We start from the raw sequence: 6,426 nt of genomic DNA, 5'->3' as shown, positions 1-6,426 counted from the left end.
TCAGCCCCCTGTCCCTGGGTAGGGGTCAGGCCCCTGAACATTTGAAGTTCCCTGTCTTTCCAATACCCCCGGGGCGCCCTGGGCCATAGCCCTCCCGAGCTAAGGCATTCTTCCAAAGTGTTTTTTCCAAAGGCATTCATCCATTTATTCTTTTAACATCAGTTCATTGAACAACTACTAAGTGCAGGCACTACTCTGGGCCCGGGGTTGTGAGAGTTTACACTTCGAGGGGGACACGAGTCTGAGTCATCTTGTCTACAAAGGGGAGACAGCCACCGAATGCTCTGATGTACACCACAGGGAGCTGAATTTGGTCCGAAAAATATGGGGGATTCCCGAAAAAACAGAGCTCTGAGGACAAAGAAAAGTCAGCTGTGTGGGCGGTGAGGGTCTTGAGGATGGGAGTGGGAGAGAAGGAAGCGTGTTCCTGATAGAGGGAACAGCCCCGGGTGGCAGAGGGGCTCAGCAGAGATAGAGCTTGAAATCCTAAAAGCTCCCCATCCAATCCTGCAGCCAGGCCCACAAGCCTTCCAGGATTAGAACCTTGGCTGCTCCCCCTCCTTCCCAAATGACCCTCTTCCAGGAAAAGGGCTCAGACCACCCCTCCCCCACCCTGCAGAGCTGTCAGTGGCAGCTGACTCAGAATTGAACCTGAACTTTCCCTGATGCAATGCAGGAGCCCACACTGCCCCTCTGTTCCTGGGAACTTGGGGTAAATCCAGCCTCCTAAGCCTGGCTGTGAGGTCCTGGGGGCAGAACTCTGCCTCTTCTCTTCTTCCTCCCTGATTCCGCTGATGCACACGGTGTGGGGCTCTCGGGTGAAAAGGACTTTGTAAACTGGATTTGGCCGAGGGTTAGGGTTAGGGTTAGGGTTAGTGTTCTAGTGACTGTCACTCCTCCCCCAGCCTGTCCTGTGCAGGCTACTATGCATGTCTCCCGCCAGGCATTCCAGAGCCCTCTGCTCCCACACCAGTGCCCCACATTCCTTTCTCTGCTCAGGAGGTTTGGACCCCCAGCCTAGAGAGCAACTAACTTCCATCTGATCTTAAATCCCCCTGGCGATACCTCCAACAATTGGAGTCCAGTCTGTGATGGGGAGCTCACTCCCTCTATACAAGGCAGAGATGTTCATCGCTGGGCAGCTCTGCCTGTCAGAAACTGCTTCCTTCCCTGGAGGAAGCCTCCCGGTCTGGTTTGTTCATTCATTCATTTATGCAACAAATGTTGATTGGATCCCAATTATGCAGCAGACAGGGTTCTGCATGCTGAGAATGTAGCAATGAGCAAGAGAGGGACTCTAACGTGTACCGGGAGCAGTGGGGAGACAAACGTGTCATGGCCCTGAGAGGGAAAATCAAGGGGGGCGAGAGAAGAGAGACAGGTGGGAGGTGGCTGCTTGAGGCTGGATGGTCGGGGAAGGCCCCACAGAGGATGTTTGATGTTTGAGCAGAGACCTGGAGGAAGAGGGGGTGCCCAGCTGGGCACTGACGAAAGACACTCAGGCTACCAGAAGTAGCCTCGATCAGCCTCAGGGGCTGCAGCCAGGCTGGCAGGGAGAGGCCCAGCCAAGCCCAGACCCAGTCCCAGCCCAGACCCTTCCCCACAGCACCTCTCCCCGACCAAACCCCGCTCCGCCCCCAAAGGGACTTCCAGGGGATGGCTTCCAGCTGCCCATGCCTTCCCCCAGTGCCCATGACATCAACTCCCTCCTCCCTGGGGAGATGCAGAGGCCGCCTTCAGGGAGGCCCTAACCAGAGGTGAGGAAATTGTGAGCTTCATCCCTCTCCTTGGCCGTGGGCAGGGTGGACGGAAGGCAGTGCCCTGATGGGGGCTGTGCTGGCAGCAGAAATGAGCAGGCCCAGGAGGAAAGAACACAGTCCCTACATGGCAATGGGAAGTGTCCTGGTTGGGGATGCCGCCTCACCTGGGTTTGAACCCTGGGGCTGGCTGTGTGACTATGAGGGATTCCCTCGGCCTCTCTGGGTCTCAAGCCCTCCTCTGTCCCAGGAGGGGTGGGGCTTTCACCCTGGAGATCTTTTGACTGTGGGCTCTGCTCTCTCCAGGGCCCCTACTCCCTGCCCTCAATGACTTCATGGGCCAAGAATGTGGAGCCAGCACACCAGGCACTGGCTGTAGAGAGAAGGTCAAAGCCACAGAGGCTGTGACTACCCAGGTGTCCTCTGTTGTCTGCTACCCACCCCGCCCCCCACTCCTGCTCCCCCACCCCCGCTCCCCCATCCACCCTGGCGGGGGCAGGGAGGGAGGCAGGCCAGGTAGAAGATCCATGAATACTGGGTGACTGCGTGGCTCAGGCTGGGAGGGGGACCCCACTTCTTGAGCTCAAAGTACCTCCCCCTCTTGGAGCTGGAATGGCTTGGTGCTTACATCTGTAAAATGGGAGGGTTGGCGCCAAGGTGTTACGAAAGATGCCATCTGGCCAGACTGCAGGCAGGCCAGGAAGCGTGCTGACGGGAGAAAGATGGTAATGACGTGCTCCTGAAGAATTTCTCCACCTGGTGGCAGGGTCCACAGCCAACCCACGGGAGTTGGCTTTATAGATTGACTCACTCTCAGAAGAGTCAGAGACCGGTACTGCCATCAGGGAAGGAGGTGCTGGAGAGTGGAGGGCCTTCAGAGACAGACCGGAAGTTCAAGAAGGCAGGTGGGGAAGGGGAATAAGGAGACGTCTTAGACAGTCTTGGAGGCTTCCTGGAGGAGGGGGCCTGGAGCAGGGCCCCAAGGTCAGACAGGGTCAGCAATGGTAGTAAGAGTGAGGGGCCTTAGGAGAGCTAAGAAGGGGAGTCTAGAAGGCAAAGAAGACGGGGCAGGGGCCAGGGCCACCTAGCTGTGGTCTGCGTGAGCCCCTGTGGGTACATTCGGAAGAGGCTGGGGCCGATACCCGAGTGGCAGGCCAGGCCAGCAGGGCTTCCAGCTGCGCCCAGACTGGGGCTGCCTCAGCCCTGCTCACTCCGAGAGGGCATCACAAAAAGCTTCTGGGTTCCGAGAAGACAAAAGCCATCCGCTACCTGGGCCTGGCACCAAGCGGCTCTGCTCTGGCCCTAGGGCTGGAGCTGGCCCATGAAGGCCTTGGGACAGGGCTTCCTTCCTCCCCATGTTTTTGTTCAAGTTGATTAAATCTGAGGAATGTTTGCGTCCAGGAACAGAGGCCCACGTGTGCTCCTTCAGCAGCCTGTGGTTGTCAAAATCCTCAAAGGGCAAAGTGCTAGGCTTAAAAGGAGCTAACCATGGGCCAGAGGGGATGGGGGAAGGCCAGCAGCAACCCCCAAATCTCACAAACACCCCCAAGGATTCCCCGAGCCTCCAGAACACCTCTAGAATCTCAGCAGTATCCCCAGAATTACAGCAGCACCACAAAAACTCCTGGAACCCCAGTGTCACCCCCACGAGCCCCCAGAGCGTCAGTATCGTACCAGAAGCTCCGAAACACCTCAGAACCCTGGTCACACTCCAAGGCCCCTCAGCCATGGGCGAATCCAGCACGGGTTGGGGCATGACGGTCGGAACCACGGTGAGCAGTGGCAGAAGGTCCAGAGACCCCATTGCGCCCCCCCCCAAGCCCAGCCCTGGGCTCTCTGAGTCCAGCACATCCCCCCACAAGCTGCACAACACCCAAACTTCAGGGACACCTCAGAGAGCCTCAGCCCGATCCCTAATGCCTGGCTTTGCAGCCGAGAATGCCCAAGGGAGGTCTGGTCCAGGAGTGGGGTGGGTGGCTGAGGTGGCTGCCTGTGCAGCTGGGTCCTGCCCGTGGGTCCCCCGTGGAGAGGCAGCCGAGTCAGGTCCAACCCCATGCAAGCCAGTGAGCTCCGGGTCTGCCCCATTGATATGACGCCCGTGTGCCCAACTGACATGGGTGCCTGCCTAACCTGCCTCGGACACAGCCGGACCCGTTCAGTGGCTGGAAGGCATGTTGTCGGCTGCTAAGCTCATGAGGGGAGAGTGTGAATGGCTCTCTACCTCCTACCTCCCTTGCCACGAGGGAGCGAGGGAGCGAGGGAGCATCAGAAGCGTCACCTGACACGCCCTTCCTGGAATTCTCCTGTCCCCCTTACCACCACCACCATTGGACACGAGGGATTTCAGCCAGACTGCTCTGGTGCGAGTGTAGACACAGGGGAGGAGTAGGAGGAAGGTAGCCGTCTGTGCCAGGGAGCAGCATGTCCCTCCCCTCCCAGAGAGCTAGGCTAGAACTGACTCAGAGGAGGGAAGCTAGCAAGGCAGATTTCAGCCCAGGACAAAGGTAGCTTTCTTACTCTCACAGAGGAGTGAGCCCCCCATCAGGGGAGGCAATCAAGAAGAAGGTGGTAACATCAAGATGCTACAGAGGGTTTCCTGCCTTCAAAAGAGGACTGGCCAGAAGGCAGTGAAGATTCCCCCAGCTACGGGAGCACCGGGTTCTCCCTGGCTGGCACGTCCTTCCTGGCGTGGTGCCACCATGGTCTGGCCTTGAGATGTAGGCTTCGTGCTGCTCTCCCTCCTCACTGAGGAACTGACTGTTGGGCAGATCCCCTGAGTTCTCTCTCTTACTCTGAGTTCTCTCTCCTTTTTCCCTGCTGGCCGCAGGAGAGGGCTCTCCAACAATCTCTCCCAGCAAACCCTAATGAGACTCGACTCTTCGGACGTCTCCCTGTCTTTGGAGCTGGCACTCGCCCCCCAGTGTCCCCCAGGTACAGCCATTTCCAGGTCTCCAACTTCATCCCTCAGAATCGCTCCCCCCCCCACCATCCTGCCGCCTTCCTTCCTGCCTCCGAAGCCTTTGTTGGGCCTCTGTCTCCGCTGAAGTGCCTTGTCCTTGTTTCCCCACCTCGTCCAGTCCTACCTGGCCCACGAGGCTCGGCTCCAGCCCCAGGGTGCTCCCCAACAACCGAGGCCTCCTCCTCCGAGCGAGCGCGAGCTCCAGCACCAGCTCTGGCCGGGATCCGGAGGGCCGGCTGCTTGGGGCCCCAAGCAGGGTCCCCAGCACCTGCTTTAGAAGGTGTTTGATCTCCTTCTCCCAGAAAAGCAGCTCCCTCCTTCCCCCTGCTCTGGCCCTGCCCCTCCTCCCACCCCTCAGGCCTCCTGCCCCCCACCCCAACCCTCCCGCCTGCCCGAGCAGAATCAGAGAAGACCCCACCCCCATCTCTCCAGCTCAGGCCCACAGCCAGGCTGGGCCCCACACAGCACACAGGGCGGCTTGTCTCCGGAGAAGCCTCTCCACCTCCCGACACCATTTGCCCGAAACTTGATCTCCCTGGCCCTCAGAGTCACCTCTGGGAGAAGCCTGTGCGGGGCTTTGATGGCTGAGTTTCCCCAGCTGTGGCCCCATGGGCTCAGGAACCCCCTACCTACTCTCATTTGTCACCATCCATCACTCCCGGGGGGCCATGGCCTGATGAATTGCGCCAAGCCAGAAAGGAACCACCAGCTAAGCTTTTAATAACCCGATCAGCCTCCCGCTGCTGCCCAGCTGGGCTGAGGGCCCTGACCATGGGAAGGGGGACTTTGTCACACTTTCGTGGGGCTTTGGGGCTTGAATTTCAGGAATGATCCATTCAAGGGGGAGAGCCTTCTCCTAACTGCTCATGGCCCGGTCTCCATCCAGAAGAAGGCTGGGGGCTCTGGGGCCTGCTGTTCGTCCCAAGCACATTCCTGCAACCCCCAAGGCCATAGGCACAGTGGGCGCATCTCTGTCCGCTGGAGGCGGGCTTAGGCTACACATGCTCTCTCTCCTCCCCCTCCTCCCCCTCCTAGAGGGGGTGCCCTGGAGGGGTAAACAGCACTGGGGCAGGAGCAGGGGGCTCAGAAGATGCTAACACGCTGTGCTGTGGCAGGCAGGAAGGGCAGGGACGGGATAAAGATGGGGACCAGAAGCAGAGCCCTAAAGCCCCAGGAGACGCTTACCTGGGGAGGCACCTTCCTCCTCCTCCAAGGCGGAAGGGGGTACAGTCAACAAAAGGGTGGGGCAGCCTAAGGAACACAGGCTTTAGGATGTGAGATTGGTTTCCCATGAGGGTGAAGACCCCAGACAGAGGGCACAGCCATGAGAAGAGATTTGACCTAGAAAGGCGTGAACACACAACTCAAAGAGAGAATTCACCTTTGGCCCATTTTCCGGAAATCTACCCTCAAAGAACATTTGCATACATATGCAGGGAAGATGCCCTGCAGCTCCCAGGGCCATTGGTGATGCAAAACCAGGCAACAAGGAGCCCAATATCCACGGATCAGCTTTGATAAGTCTGTGTGGTAAGGTACTTCCTCACGGCCTGGCATGGTAAGACCTCCAAGATGTAGTGCCAAGTATAATAACCATTAATGCAAGTTGCTGAGCAATACATAAGTCACAGTCCTACTCTATGTTCCTTTAAGCTAGGTATGCATGCATATGTGCGTGCATGTGTGTGTGTGTGTGTGTGTGTATATATG

This window comes from Ailuropoda melanoleuca, chromosome 9, assembly GCF_002007445.2.
Source record: "Ailuropoda melanoleuca isolate Jingjing chromosome 9, ASM200744v2, whole genome shotgun sequence".
NCBI classification, from domain to species: Eukaryota; Metazoa; Chordata; class Mammalia; order Carnivora; family Ursidae; genus Ailuropoda; species Ailuropoda melanoleuca.
Note: the sequence above shows the minus strand (reverse complement) of the source record.